Source organism: Lissotriton vulgaris, chromosome 3_1, assembly GCF_964263255.1.
Source record: "Lissotriton vulgaris chromosome 3_1, aLisVul1.2, whole genome shotgun sequence".
In the NCBI taxonomy this organism is placed as follows: Eukaryota; Metazoa; Chordata; class Amphibia; order Caudata; family Salamandridae; genus Lissotriton; species Lissotriton vulgaris.
The window spans coordinates 1,279,019,518-1,279,035,431 of NC_141689.1; positions in this window are offsets into that span (position 1 = coordinate 1,279,019,518).

Below are 15,914 nucleotides of genomic sequence, written 5' to 3' on the forward strand. Positions count from 1 at the left end.
ATACTTGTTATTCGCCCGATCTCTAGACACGGGACATGGCCTGGGTTTCGGGATAATTTCCCTCATCAGTAGAGAAAGTCAATAGGGGTGGAAGAGAAGGCCTCCTCGTAACCGTCACAGGCCTTGTTGCCCAGCACGCAGGTGCGTCGTCCAGAAACTCGCCAGCTTGGGAGGCTCATGGAAGCCCTTATGTTGAAAAAACAGCAATGGAAAGCACACCGCTAGCCCCTCCTCCGGGTCTCCCCTGAGGACTTTGGTATTTGAAGTGCCTGAAGTTTGAAGAATTACAGAAAGTTCGTAAGTGATTCACCTATGTAGGTGCAAGTAGATACTTGTTATTCGGCCGATCTCTAGACACGGGACATGGCCCGGGTTTCGGGATATCTTCCCTCATCAGTAGATAAAGTCAATAGGGGTGGAAGCGAAGTCCGCCTCGTAGCCGTCACGGGCCTTGTTGCCCAGCACGCGGGTGCGTCGTCCAGAAGCTCGTCAGCTTGGGAGGCTCATGGGAGCCCTTATGTAAAAAAAACAGCAATGGACCGCACACCGCTAGCCCGTCCTCCGGGTCTCTCCTGAGGACTCTGGTATGTGAAGTTCCTGAAGTTCGAAGAATTACTGAAAGTTCGTAAGTGGTTCACCTATGTAGGTGCAAGTAGATACTTGTTATTTGCCCGATCTCTAGACACGGGACATGGCCCGGGTTTCGGGATATCTTCCCTCATCAGTAGAGAAAGTCAATAGGCGTGGAAGAGAAGGCTGCCTCGTAACCGTCATGGGCCTTGTTGCCCAGCACGCAGGTGCGTCGTCCAGAAGCTCGTCGGCTTGGGAGGCTCATGGGAGCCCTTATGTAGAAACAACAGCAATGGACCGCACACCTCTAGCCCCTCCTCCGGGTCGCCCCTGAGGACTCTGGTATGTGAAGTGCCCTAAGTTCGAAGAAATAATGAAAGTTCGTAAGTGGTTCACCTATGTAGGTGCAAGTAGATACTTGTTATTCGCCCGATCTCTAGACCCGGGATATGGCCTGGGTTTCGGGATAATTTCCCTCATCAGTAGGGAAAGTCAATAGGGGTGGAAGAGAAGGCCTCCTCGTAACCGTCACGGGCCTTGTTGCCCAGCACGCAGGTGCGTCGTCCAGAAACTCGTCAGCTTGGGAGGCTCATGGAAGCCCTTATGTTGAAAAAACAGCAATGGAAAGCACACCGCTAGCCCCTCCTCCGGGTCTCCCCTGAGGACTTTGGTATTTGAAGTGCCTGAAGTTTGAAGAATTACAGAAAGTTCGTAAGTGGTTCACCTATGTAGGTGCAAGTAGATACTTGTTATTCGGCCAATCTCTAGACACGGGACATGGCCCGGGTTTCGGGATATCTTCCCTCATCAGTAGAGAAAGTCAATAGGGGTGGAAGAGAAGGCCGCCTTGTAACCGTCACAGGCCTTATTGCCCAGCACGCAGGTGCGTCGTCCAGAAGCTCGTCAGCTTGGGAGGCTCATGGGATCCCTTATGTAGAAAAAATAGCAATGGAACGCACACCGCTAGCCCCTCCTCCGGGTCGCCCCTGAGGACTCTGGTAAGTGAAGTGCCTGAAGTTCGAAGAATTACTGAAAGTTCGTAAGTGGTTCACCTATGTAGGTGCAAGTAGATACTTGTTATTCGCTCGATCTCTAGACCCGGGACATGGCCCGGGTTTCGGGATATCTTCCCTCATCAGTATAGAAAGTCAATAGGGGTGGAAGAGAAGGCCTCCTCGTAACCGTCACAAGCCTTGTTGCCCAGCACACAGGTGCGTCGTCCAGAAGCTCATCAGCTTGGGAGGCTCAAGGGAGCCCTTATGTAGAAAAAACAGCAATAGACCGCACACCGCTAACCCCTCCTCCTGGTCACCCCTGAGGACTCTGGTATGTGAAATGCCTGAAGTTCGAAGAATTACTGAAAGTTCGTAAGTGGTTCACCTATGTAGGTGCAAGTAGATACTTGTTATTCGCCCGAACTCTAGACCCGCACATGGCCCGGGTTTCGGGATATCTTCCTTCATCAGTAGAGAAAGTCAATAGGGGTGGAAGAGAAGGCCGCCTCGTAACCGTCACGGGCCTTTTTGCCCAGCACGCAGGTGCGTCGTCCAGAAGCTCGTCAGCTTGGGAGGTTCATGGGAGCCCTTATGTAGAAAAAACAGCAATGGACCGCAGACCGCTAGCCTCTCCTCCGGGTCGCCCCTGAGGACTCTGGTATGTAAAGTGCCTGAAGTTCTAAGAATTACTGAAAGTTCGTAAGTGGTTCACCTATGTAGGTGCAAGTAGATACTTGTTATTCACCCGATCTCTAGGCCCTTGACATGGCCCGGGTTTCGGGATATCTTCCCTCATCAGTAGAGAAAGTCAATAGGGGTGGAAGAGAAGGCCGCCTCGTAACCGTCACGGGCCTTGTTGCCCAGCACGCAGGTGCGTCGTCCAGAAGCTCGTCAGCTTGGGAGGCTCATGGGAGCCCTTATGTAGAAAAAACAGCAATGGACCGCACACCGCTAGCCCCTCCTCCGGGCCCCCCATGAGGACTCTGGTATGTGAAGTGCCTGAAGTTCGAAGAATTACTGAAAGTTCGTAAGTGGTTCACCTATGTAGGTGCAAGTAGATACTTGTTATTCGCCCGAACTCTAGACCCGCACATGGCCCGGGTTTCGAGATATCTTCCTTCATCAGTAGAGAAAGTCAATAGGGGTGGAAGAGAAGGCCACCTCGTAACTGTCACGGGCCTTTTTGCCCAGCACGCAGGTGCGTCGTCCAGAAGCTCGTCAGCTTGGGAGGCTCATGGGAGCCCTTATGTAGAAAAAAAAACAATGGACCGCACACCGCTAGCCCCTCCTCCGGGTCGCCCCTGAGGACTCTGGTAAGTGAAGTTCCTGAAGTTCGAAGAATTACTGAAAGTTCGTAAGTGGTTCACCTATGTAGGTGCAAGTAGATCATTGTTATTCGCCCGATCTCTAGACACGGGACATGGCCCGGGTTTCGGGATATCTTCCCTCATCAGTAGATAAAGTCAATAGGGGTGGAAGAGAAGGCTGCCTCGTAACCGTCACGGGCCTTGTTGCCCAGCACGCAGGTGCGTCGTCCAGAAGCTCGTCAGCTTGGGAGGCTCATGGGAGCCCTTATGTAAAAAAAACAGCAATGGACCGCACACCGCTAGCCCGTCCTCCGGGTCGCCCCTGAGGACTCTGGTATGTGAAGTGCCTGAAGGTCGAAGAATTACTGAAAGTTCGTAAGTGGTTCACCTATGTAGGTGAAAGTAGATACTTGTTATTCGCCCGATCTCTAGACACGGGACATGGCCCGGGTTTCGGGATATCTTCCCTCATCAGTAGAGAAAGTCAATAGGCGTGGAAGAGAAGGCTGCCTCGTAACCGTCACGGGCCTTGTTGCCCAGCACGCAGGTGCGTCGTCCAGAAGCTCGTCGGCTTGGGAGGCTCATGGGAGCCCTTATGTAGAAAAAACAGCAATGGACCGCACACCGCTAGCCCCTCCTCCGGGTCGCCTCTGAGGACTCTGGTATGTGAAGTGCCCTAAGTTCGAAGAAATAATGAAAGTTCGTAAGTGGTTCACCTATGTAGGTGCAAGTAGATACTTGTTATTCGCCCGATCTCTAGACACGGGACATGGCCTGGGTTTCGGGATAATTTCCCTCATCAGTAGAGAAAGTCAATAGGGGTGGAAGAGAAGGCCTCCTCGTAACCGTCACGGGCCTTGTTGCCCAGCACGCAGGTGCGTCGTCCAGAAACTCGCCAGCTTGGGAGGCTCATGGAAGCCCTTATGTTGAAAAAACAGCAATGGAAAGCACACCGCTAGCCCCTCCTCCGGGTCTCCCCTGAGGACTTTGGTATTTGAAGTGCCTGAAGTTTGAAGAATTACAGAAAGTTCGTAAGTGGTTCACCTATGTAGGTGCAAGTAGATACTTGTTATTCGGCCGATCTCTAGACACCGGACATGGCCCGGGTTTCGGGATATCTTCCCTCATCAGTAGAGAAAGTCAATAGGGGTGAAAGCGAAGTCCGCCTCGTAACCGTCACGGGCCTTGTTGCCCAGCACGAAGGTGCGTCGTCCAAAAGCTCGTCAGCTTGGGAGGCTCATGGGAGCCCTTATGTAGAAAAAACAGCAATGGACGGAACACCGCTAGCCCGTCCTCCGGCTCGCCCCTGAGGACTCTGGTATGTGAAGTGCCTGAAGTTCGAAGAATTACTGAAAGTTCATAAGTGGTTCACCTATGTAGGTGCAAGTAGATACTTGTTATTCGCCCGATCTCTAGACCCGGGACATGGCCTGGGTTTCGGGATAATTTCCCTCATCAGTAGAGAAAGTCAATAGGGGTGGAAGAGAAGGCCGCCTCGTAACCGTCACGGGCCTTGTTGCCCAGCACGCAGGTGCGTCGTCCAGAAGCTCTTCGGCTTGGGAGGCTCATGGGAGCCCTTATGTAGAAAAAACAGCAATGGAAAGCACACCGCTAGCCCCTCCTCCGGGTCTCCCCTGAGGACTCTGGTATTTGAAGTGCCTGAAGTTCGAAGAATTACAGAAAGTTCCTAAGTGGTTCACCTATGTAGTTGCAAGTATATACTTGTTATTCAGCCGATCTCTAGACACGGGACATGGCCCGGGTTTCAGGATAACTTCCCTCATCAGTAGAGAAAGTCAAAAGGGGTGGAAGAGAAGGCCGCCTCGTAACCGTCACAGGCCTTGTTGCCCAGCACGCAGGTGCGTCGTCCAGAAGCTCGTCAGCTTGGGAGGCTCATGGGAGCCCTTATGTAGAAAAAACAGCAATGGACCGCACACCGCTAGCCCCTCCTCCGGGTCGCCCCTGAGGACTCTGGTAAGTGAAGTTCCTGAAGTTCGAAGAATTACTGAAAGTTTGTAAGTGGTTCACCTATGTAGGTGCAAGTAGATAATTGTTATTCGCCCGATCTCTAGACACGGGACATGGCCCGGGTTTCGGGATATCTTCCCTCATCAGTAGAGAAAGTCAATAGGGGTGGAAGCGAAGTCCGCCTCGTAGCCGTCACGGGCCTTGTTGCCCAGCACGCGGGTGCGTCGTCCAGAAGCTCGTCAGCTTGGGAGGCTCACGGGAGCCCTTATGTAAAAAAAACAGCAATGGACCGCACACCGCTAGCCCGTCCTCCGGGTCGCTCCTGAGGACTCTGGTATGTGAAGTGCCTGAAGTTCGAAGAATTACTGAAAGTTCGTAAGTGGTTCACCTATGTAGGTGCAAGTAGATACTTGTTATTCACCCGATCTCTAGACACGGGACAATGCCCGCGTTTCGGGATATCTTCCCTCATCAGTAGAGAAAGTCAATAGGCGTGGAAGAGAAGGCTGCCTCGTAACCGTCATGGGCCTTGTTGCCCAGCACGCAGGTGCGTCGTCCAGAAGCTCGTCGGCTTGGGAGGCTCATGGGAGCCCTTATGTAGAAAAAACAGCAATGGACCGCACACCTCTAGCCCCTCCTCCGGGTCGCCCCTGAGGACTCTGGTATGTGAAGTGCCCTAAGTTCGAAGAAATAATGAAAGTTCGTAAGTGGTTCACCTATGTAGGTGCAAGTAGATACTTGTTATTCGCCTGATCTCTAGACCCGGGATATGGCCTGGGTTTCGGGATAATTTCCCTCATCAGTAGAGAAAGTCAATAGGGGTGGAAGAGAAGGCCTCCTCGTAACCGTCACGGGCCTTGTTGCCCAGCACGCAGGTGCGTCGTCCAGAAACTCGTCAGCTTGGGAGGCTCATGGAAGCCCTTATGTTGAAAAAACAGCAATGGAAAGCACACCGCTAGCCCCTCCTCCGGGTCTCCCCTAAGGACTTTGGTATTTGAAGTGCCTGAAGTTTGAAGAATTACAGAAAGTTCATAAGTGGTTCACCTATGTAGGTGCAAGTAGATACTTGTTATTCGGCCAATCTCTAGACACGGGACATGGCCCGGGTTTCGGGATATCTTCCCTCATCAGTAGAGAAAGTCAATAGGGGTGGAAGAGAAGGCCGCCTCGTAACCGTCACAGGCCTTATTGCCCAGCACGCAGGTGCGTCGTCCAGAAGCTCGTCAGCTTGGGAGGCTCATGGGATCCCTTATGTAGAAAAAATAGCAATGGACCGCACACCGCTAGCCCCTCCTCCGGGTCGCCCCTGAGGACTCTGGTAAGTGAAGTGACTGAAGTTCGAAGAATTACTGAAAGTTCGTAAGTGGTTCACCTATGTAGGTGCAAGTAGATACTTGTTATTCGCTCGATCTCTAGACCCGGGACATGGCCCGGGTTTCGGGATATCTTCCCTCATCAGTATAGAAAGTCAATAGGGGTGGAAGAGAAGGCCTCCTCGTAACCGTCACAGGCCTTGTTGCCCAGCACACAGGTGCGTCGTCCAGAAGCTCATCAGCTTGGGAGGCTCAAGGGAGCCCTTATGTAGAAAAAACAGCAATAGACCGCACACCGCTAACCCCTCCTCCTGGTCACCCCTGAGGACTCTGGTATGTGAAATGCCTGAAGTTCGAAGAATTACTGAAAGTTCGTAAGTGGTTCACCTATGTAGGTGCAAGTAGATACTTGTTATTCGCCCGAACTCTAGACCCGCACATGGCCTGGGTTTCGGGATACCTTCCTTCATCAGTAGAGAAAGTCAATAGGGGTGGAAGAGAAGGCCGCCTCGTAACCGTCACGGGCCTTTTTGCCCAGCACGCAGGTGCGTCGTCCAGAAGCTCGTCAGCTTGGGAGGTTCATGGGAGCCCTTATGTAGAAAAAACAGCAATGGACCGCAGACCGCTAGCCTCTCCTCCGGGTCGCCCCTGAGGACTCTGGTATGTAAAGTGCCTGAAGTTCTAAGAATTACTGAAAGTTCGTAAGTGGTTCACCTATGTATGTGCAAGTAGATACTTGTTATTCACCCGATCTCTAGACCAGGGACATGGCCCGGGTTTCGGGATATCTTCCCTCATCAGTAGAGAAAGTCAATAGGGGTGGAAGAGAAGGCCACCTCGTAACCGTCACGGGCCTTGTTGCCCAGCACGCAGGTGCGTTGTCCAGAAACTCGTCAGCTTGGGAGGCTCATGGGAGCCCTTATGTAGAAAAAACAGCAATGGAAAGCACACCGCTAGCCCCTCCTCCGGGTCTCCCCTGAGGACTCTGGTATTTGAAGTGCCTGAAGTTTGAAGAATTACAGAAAGTTCATAAGTGGTTCACCTATGTAGTTGCAAGTAGATACTTGTTATTCGGCCGATCTCTAGACACAGGACATGGCCCGGGTTTCGGGATAACTTCCCTCATCAGTAGAGAAAGTCAATAGGGGTGGAAGAGAAGGCCTCCTCGTAACCGTCACGGGCCTTGTTGCCCAGCACGCAGGTGCGTCGTCCAGAAACTCGTCAGCTTGGGAGGCTCATGGGAGCCCTTATGTAGAAAAAACAGCAATGGAAAGCACACCGCTAGCCCCTCCTCCGGGTCTCCCTTGACGACTCAGGTATTTGAAGTGCCTGAAGTTCGAAGAATTACAGAAAGTTCGTAAGTGGTTCACCTATGTAGTTGCAAGTAGATACTTTTTATTCGACCTATCTCTAGACACGGGACATGGCCCGGGTTTCGGGATAACTTCCCTCATCAGTAGAGAAAGTCAATAGGGGTGGAAGCGAAGTCCGCCTCGTAACCGTCACGGGCCTTGTTGCCCAGCACGAAGGTGCGTCGTCCAGAAGCTCGTCAGCTTGGGAGGGTCATGGGAGCCCTTATGTAGAAAAAACAGCAATGGACGGCACACCGCTAGCCCGTCCTCCGGCTCGCCCCTGAGGACTCTGGTATGTGAAGTGCCTGAAGTTCGAAGAAATACTGAAAGTTCGTAAGTGGTTCACCTATGTAGGTGCAAGTAGATACTTGTTATTCGCCCGATCTCTAGACCCGGGACATGGCCTGGGTTTCGGGATAATTTCCCTCATCAGTAGAGAAAGTCAATAGGGGTGGAAAAGAAGGCCTCCTCGTAACTGTCACGGGCCTTGTTGCCCAGCACGCAGGTGCGTCGTCCAGAAACTCGTCAGCTTGGGACTGGAGGCTCATGGGAGCCCTTATGTAGAAAAAACAGCAATGGAAAGCACACCGCTAGCCCCTCCTCCGGGTCTCCCCTGACGACTCTGGTATTTGAAGTGCCTGAAGTTCGAAGAATTACAGAAAGTTCGTAAGTGGTTCACCTATGTAGTTGCAAGTAGATACTTGTTATTCGGCCTATCTCTAGACACGGGACATGGCCCGGGTTTCGGGATATCTTCCCTCATCAGTAGAGAAAGTCAATAGGGGTGGAAGAGAAGGCCGCCTCGTAACCGTCACAGGCCTTGTTGCCCAGCACGCAGGTGCGTCCTCCGTGAGCTCGTCAGCTTGGGAGGCTCATGGGAGCCCTTATGTAGAAAAAACAGCAATGGACTGCACACCGCTAGCCCCTCCTCCGGGTAGCCCCTGAGGACTCTGGTATGTGAAGTGCCTGAAGTTCGAAGAATTACTGAAAGTTCGTAAGTGGTTCACCAATGTAGGTGCAAGTAGATACTTGTTATTCGCCCGATCTCTAAACACGGGACATGGCCCGGGTTTCGGGATATCTTCCCTCATCAGTAGAGAAAGTCAATAGGGGTGGAAGAGAAGGCCTCCTCGTAACCGTCACGGGCCTTGTTGCCCAGCACGCAGGTGCGTCTTCCAGAAACTCGTCAGCTTGGGAGGCTCATGGGAGCTCTTATGTAGAAAAAACAGCAATGGAAAACACACCGCTAGCCCCTCCTCCGGGTCTCCCCTGAGGACTTTGGTATTTGAAGTGCCTGAAGTTTGAAGAATTACAGAAAGTTCGTAAGTGGTTCACCTATGTAGGTGCAAGTAGATACTTGTTATTCGCCCGATCTCTAGACCCGGGATATGGCCTGGGTTTCGGGATAATTTCCCTCATCAGTAGAGAAAGTCAATAGGGGTGGAAGAGAAGGCCTCCTCGTAACTGTCACGGGCCTTGTTGCCCAGCACGCAGGTGCGTCGTCCAGAAACTCGTCAGCTTGGGAGGCTCATGGAAGCCCTTATGTTGAAAAAACAGCAATGGAAAGCACACCGCTAGCCCCTCCTCCGGGTCTCCCCTGAGGACTTTGGTATTTGAAGTGCCTGAAGTTTGAAGAATTACAGAAAGTTCGTAAGTGGTTCACCTATGTAGGTGCAAGTAGATACTTGTTATTCGGCCAATCTCTAGACACGGGACATGGCCCGGGTTTCGGGATATCTTCCCTCATCAGTAGAGAAAGTCAATTGGGGTGGAAGAGAAGGCCGCCTCGTAACCGTCACAGGCCTTATTGCCCAGCACGCAGGTGCGTCGTCCAGAAGCTCGTCAGCTTGGGAGGCTCATGGGATCCCTTATGTAGAAAAAATAGCAATGGACCGCACACCGCTAGCCCCTCCTCCGGGTCGCCCCTGAGGACTCTGGTAAGTGAAGTGCCTGAAGTTCGAAGAATTACTGAAAGTTCGTAAGTGGTTCATCTATGTAGTTGCAAGTAGATACTTGTTATTCGGCCTATCTCTAGACACGGGACATGGCCCGGGTTTCGGGATATCTTCCCTCATCAGTAGAGAAAGTCAATAGGGGTGGAAGAGAAGGCCGCCTCGTAACCGTCACAGGCCTTGTTGCCCAGCACGCAGGTGCGTCCTCCGTGAGCTCGTCAGCTTGGGAGGCTCATGGGAGCCCTTATGTAGAAAAAACAGCAATGGACTGCACACCGCTAGCCCCTCCTCCGGGTAGCCCCTGAGGACTCTGGTAAGTGAAGTTCCTGAAGTTCGAAGAATTACTGAAAGTTCGTAAGTGGTTCATCTATGTAGGTGCAAGTAGATAATTGTTATTCGCCCGATCTCTAGACACGGGACATGGCCCGGGTTTCGGGATATCTTCCCTCATCAGTAGATAAAGTCAATAGGGGTGGAAGCAATGTCCGCCTCGTAGCCGTCACGGGCCTTGTTGCCCAGCACGCAGGTGCGTCGTCCAGAAGCTCGTCAGCTTGGGAGGCTCATGGGAGCCCTTATGTAAAAAAAACAGCAATGGACCGCACACCGCTAGCCCGTCCTCCGGGTCGCCCCTGAGGACTCTGGTATGTGAAGTGCCTGAAGTTCGAAGAATTACTGAAAGTTCGTAAGTGGTTCACCTATGTAGGTGCAAGTAGATACTTGTTATTCGCCCGATCTCTAGACACGGGACATGGCCCGGGTTTCGGGATATCTTCCCTCATCAGTAGAGAAAGTCAATAGGCGTGGAAGAGAAGGCTGCCTCGTAACCGTCACGGGCCTTGTTGCCCAGCACGCAGGTGCGTCGTCCAGAAGCTCATCGGCTTGGGAGGCTCATGGGAGCCCTTATGTAGAAAAAACAGCAATGGACCGCACACCGCTAGCCCCTCCTCCGGGTCGCCCCTGAGGACTCTGGTATGTGAAGTGCCCTAAGTTCGAAGAAATAATGAAAGTTCGTAAGTGGTTCACCTATGTAGGTGCAAGTAGATACTTGTTATTCGCCCGATCTCTAGACACGGGACATGGCCTGGGTTTCGGGATAATTTCCCTCATCAGTAGAGAAAGTCAATAGGGGTGGAAGAGAAGGCCTCCTCGTAACCGTCACGGGCCTTGTTGCCCAGCACGCAGGTGCGTCGTCCAGAAACTCGCCAGCTTGGGAGGCTCATGGAAGCCCTTATGTTGAAAAAACAGCAATGGAAAGCACACCGCTAGCCCCTCCTCCGGGTCTCCCCTGAGGACTTTGGTATTTGAAGTGCCTGAAGTTTGAAGAATTACAGAAAGTTCGTAAGTGATTCACCTATGTAGGTGCAAGTAGATACTTGTTATTCGGCCGATCTCTAGACACGGGACATGGCCCGGGTTTCGGGATATCTTCCCTCATCAGTAGAGAAAGTCAATAGGGGTGGAAGCGAAGTCTGCCTCGTAACCGTCACGGGCCTTGTTGCCCAGCACGAAGGTGCGTCGTCCAAAAGCTCGTCAGCTTGGGAGGCTCATGGGAGCCCTTATGTAGAAAAAACAGCAATGGACGGCACACCGCTAGCCCGTCCTCCGGCTCGCCCCTGAGGACTTTGGTATGTGAAGTGCCTGAAGTTCGAAGAATTACTGAAAGTTCATAAATGGTTCACCTATGTAGGTGCAAGTAGATACTTGTTATTCGCCCGATCTCTAGACCCGGGACATGGCCTGGCTTTCGGGATAAGTTCCCTCATCAGTAGAGAAAGTCAATAGGGGTGGAAGAGAAGGCCGCCTCGTAACCGTCACAGGCCTTGTTGCCCAGCACGCAGGTGCGTCGTCCAGAAGCTCGTCAGCTTGGGAGGCTCATGGGAGCCCTTATGTAGAAAAAACAGCAATGGACCGCACACCGCTAGCGCCTCCTCCGGGTCGCCCCTGAGGACTCTGGTATGTGAAGTGCCTGAAGTTCGAAGAAATACTGAAAGTTCGTAAGTGGTTCACCTCTGTAGGTGCAAGTAGATACTTGTTATTCGCCCGATCTCTAGACCCGGGACATGGCCTGGGTTTCGGGATAATTTCAATGATCAGTAGAGAAAGTCAATAGGGGTGGAAGAGAAGGCCTCCTCGTAACCGTCACGGGCCTTGTTGCCCAGCACGCAGGTGCGTCGTCCAGAAACTCGTCAGCTTGGGAGGCTCATGGGAGCCCTTATGTTGAAAAAACAGCAATGGAAAGCACACCGCTAGCCCCTCCTCCGGCTCGCCCCTGAGGACTCTGGTATGTGAAGTGCCTGAAGTTCGAAGAATTACAGAAAGTTCGTAAGTGGTTCACCTATGTAGTTGCAAGTATATACTTGTTATTCAGCCGATCTCTAGACACGGGACATGGCCCGGGTTTCAGGATAACTTCCCTCATCAGTAGAGAAAGTCAAAAGGGGTGGAAGAGAAGGCCGCCTCGTAACCGTCACAGGCCTTGTTGCCCAGCACGCAGGTGCGTCGTCCAGAAGCTCGTCAGCTTGGGAGGCTCATGGGAGCCCTTATGTAGAAAAAAAGACAATGGACCGCACACCGCTAGCCCCTCCTCCGGGTCGCCCCTGAGGACTCTGGTAAGTGAAGTTCCTGAAGTTCGAAGAATTACTGAAAGTTCGTAAGTGGTTCACCTATGTAGGTGCAAGTAGATAATTGTTATTCGCCCGATCTCTAGACACGGGACATGGCCCGGGTTTCGGGATATCTTCCCTCATCAGTAGATAAAGTCAATAGGGGTGGAAGCGAAGTCCGCCTCGTAGCCGTCATGGGCCTTGTTGCCCAGCACGCAGGTGCGTCGTCCAGAAGCTCGTCAGCTTGGGAGGCTCATGGGAGCCCTTATGTAAAAAAAACAGCAATGGACCGCACACCGCTAGCCCGTCCTCCGGGTCGCCCCTGAGGACTCTGGTATGTGAAGTGCCTGAAGTTCGAAGAATTACTGAAAGTTCGTAAGTGGTTCACCTATGTAGGTGCAAGTAGATACTTGTTATTCGCCCGATCTCTAGACACGGGACATGGCCCGGGTTTCGGGATATCTTCCCTCATCAGTAGAGAAAGTCAATAGGCGTGGAAGAGAAGGCTGCCTCGTAACCGTCACGGGCCTTGTTGCCCAGCACGCAGGTGCGTCCTCCAGAAGCTCGTTGGCTTGGGAGGCTCATGGGAGCCCTTATGTAGAAAAAACAGCAATGGACGGCACACCGCTAGCCCGTCCTCCGGCTCGCCCCTGAGGACTCTGGTATGTGAAGTGCCTGAAGTTCGAAGAATTACTGAAAGTTCATAAGTGGTTCACCTATGTAGGTGCAAGTAGATACTTGTTATTCGCCCGATCTCTAGACCCGGGACATGGCCTGGGTTTCGGGATATCTTCCCTCATCAGTAGAGAAAGTCAATAGGCGTGGAAGAGAAGGCTGCCTCGTAACCGTCATGGGCCTTGTTGCCCAGCACGCAGGTGCGTCGTCCAGAAGCTCATCGGCTTGGGAGGCTCATGGGAGCCCTTATGTAGAAACAACAGCAATGGACCGCACACCTCTAGCCCCTCCTCCGGGTCGCCCCTGAGGACTCTGGTATGTGAAGTGCCCTAAGTTCGAAGAAATAATGAAAGTTCGTAAGTGGTTCACCTATGTAGGTGCAAGTAGATACTTGTTATTCGCCCGATCTCTAGACCCGGGATATGGCCTGGGTTTCGGGATAATTTCCCTCATCAGTAGAGAAAGTCAATAGGGGTGGAAGAGAAGGCCTCCTCGTAACTGTCACGGGCCTTGTTGCCCAGCACGCAGGTGCGTCGTCCAGAAACTCGTCAGCTTGGGAGGGTCATGGAAGCCCTTATGTTGAAAAAACAGCAATGGAAAGCACACCGCTAGCCCCTCCTCCGGGTCTCCCCTGAGGACTTTGGTATTTGAAGTGCCTGAAGTTTGAAGAATTACAGAAAGTTCGTAAGTGGTTCACCTATGTAGGTGCAAGTAGATACTTGTTATTCGCTCGATCTCTAGACCCGGGACATGGCCCGGGTTTCGGGATATCTTCCCTCATCAGTATAGAAAGTCAATAGGGGTGGAAGAGAAGGCCTCCTCGTAACCGTCAATGGCCTTGTTGCCCAGCACACAGGTGCGTCGTCCAGAAGCTCATCAGCTTGGGAGGCTCAAGGGAGCCCTTATGTAGAAAAAACAGCAATAGACCGCACACCGCTAACCCCTCCTCCTGGTCACCCCTGAGGACTCTGGTATGTGAAATGCCTGAAGTTCGAAGAATTACTGAAAGTTCGTAAGTGGTTCACCTATGTAGGTGCAAGTAGATACTTGTTATTCGCCCGAACTCTAGACCCGCACATGGCCCGGGTTTCGGGATATCTTCCCTCATCAGTAGAGAAAGTCAATAGGGGTGGAAGAGAAGGCCGCCTCGTAACCGTCACGGGCCTTTTTGCCCAGCACGCAGGTGCGTCGTCCAGAAGCTCGTCAGCTTGGGAGGTTCATGGGAGCCCTTATGTAGAAAAAACAGCAATGGACCGCAGACCGCTAGCCTCTCCTCCGGGTCGCCCCTGAGGACTCTGGTATGTAAAGTGCCTGAAGTTCTAAGAATTACTGAAAGTTCGTAAGTGGTTCACCTATGTAGGTGCAAGTAGATACTTGTTATTCACCCGATCTCTAGGCCCGGGACATGGCCCGGGTTTCGGGATATCGTCCCTCATCAGTAGAGAAAGTCAATAGGGGTGGAAGAGAAGGCCGCCTCGTAACCGTCACAGGCCTTGTTGCCCAGCACGCAGGTGCGTCGTCCAGAAGCTCGTCAGCTTGGGAGGCTCATGGGAGCCCTTATGTAGAAAAAACAGCAATGGACCGCACACCGCTAGCCCCTCCTCCGGGCCCCCCCTGAGGACTCTGGTATGTGAAGTACCTGAAGTTCGAAGAATTACTGAAAGTTCGTAAGTGGTTCACCTATGTAGGTGCAAGTAGATACTTGTTATTTGCCCGAACTCTAGACCCGCACATGGCCCGGGTTTCGAGATATCTTCCTTCATCAGTAGAGAAAGTCAATAGGGGTGGAAGAGAAGGCCACCTCGTAACCGTCACGGGCCTTTTTGCCCAGCACGCAGGTGCGTCGTCCAGAAGCTCGTCAGCTTGGGAGGCTCATGGGAGCCCTTATGTAGAAAAAACAGCAATGGACCGCAGACCGCTAGCCTCTCCTCCGGGTCGCCCCTGAGGACTCTGGTATGTAAAGTGCCTGAAGTTCTAAGAATTACTGAAAGTTCGTAAGTGGTTCACCTATGTAGTTGCAAGTAGATACTTGTTATTCGGCCTATCTCTAGACACGGGACATGGCCCGGGTTTCGGGATATCTTCCCTCATCAGTAGAGAAAGTCAATAGGGGTGGAAGAGAAGGCCGCCTCGTAACCGTCACAGGCCTTGTTGCCCAGCACGCAGGTGCGCCGTCCAGAAGCTCGTCAGCTTGGGAGGCTCATGGGAGCCCTTATGTAGAAAAACAGCAATGGACTGCACACCGCTAGCCCCTCCTCCGGGTCGCCCCTGAGGACTCTGGTATGTGAAGTGCCTGAAGTTCGAAGAATTACTGAAAGTTCGTAAGTGGTTCACCTATGTAGGTGCAAGTAGATACTTGTTATTCGCCCGATCTATAAACACGGGACATGACCCGGGTTTCGGGATATCTTCCCTCATCAGTAGAGAAAGTCAATAGGGGTGGAAGAGAAGGCCGCCTCGTAAACGTCACGGTCATTGTTTCCCAGCACGCAGGTGCGTCGTCCAGAATCTCGTCGGCTTGGGAGGCTCATGGGAGCCCTTATGTAGAAAAAACAGCAATGGACCGCACATCGCTAGCCCCTCCTCCGGGTCGCCCCTGAGGACTCTGGTATGTGAAGTGCCTGAAGTTTGAAGAATTACAGAAAGTTCGTAAGTGGTTCACCTATGTAGTTGCAAGTATATACTTGTTATTCAGCCGATCTCTAGACACGGGACATGGCCCGGGTTTCGGGATAACTTCCCTCATCAGTAGAGAAAGTCAAAAGGGGTAGAAGAGAAGGCCGCCTCGTAACCGTCACAGGCCTTGGTGCCCAGCACGCAGGTGCGTCGTCCAGAAGCTCGTCAGCTTGGGAGGCTCATGGGAGCCCTTATGTAGAAAAAAAAACAATGAACCGCACACCGCTAGCCCCTCCTCCGGGTCGCCCCTGAGGACTCTGGTAAGTGAAGTTCCTGAAGTTCGAAGAATTACTGAAAGTTCCTAAGTGGTTCACCTATGTAGGTGCAAGTAGATAATTGTTATTCGCCCGATCTCTAGACACGGGACATGGCCCGGGTTTCGGGATATCTTCCCTCATCAGTAGATAAAGTCAATAGGGGTGGAAGCGAAGTCCGCCTCGTAGCCGTCATGGGCCTTGTTGCCCAGCACGCAGGTGCGTCGTCCAGAAGCTCGTCAGCTTGGG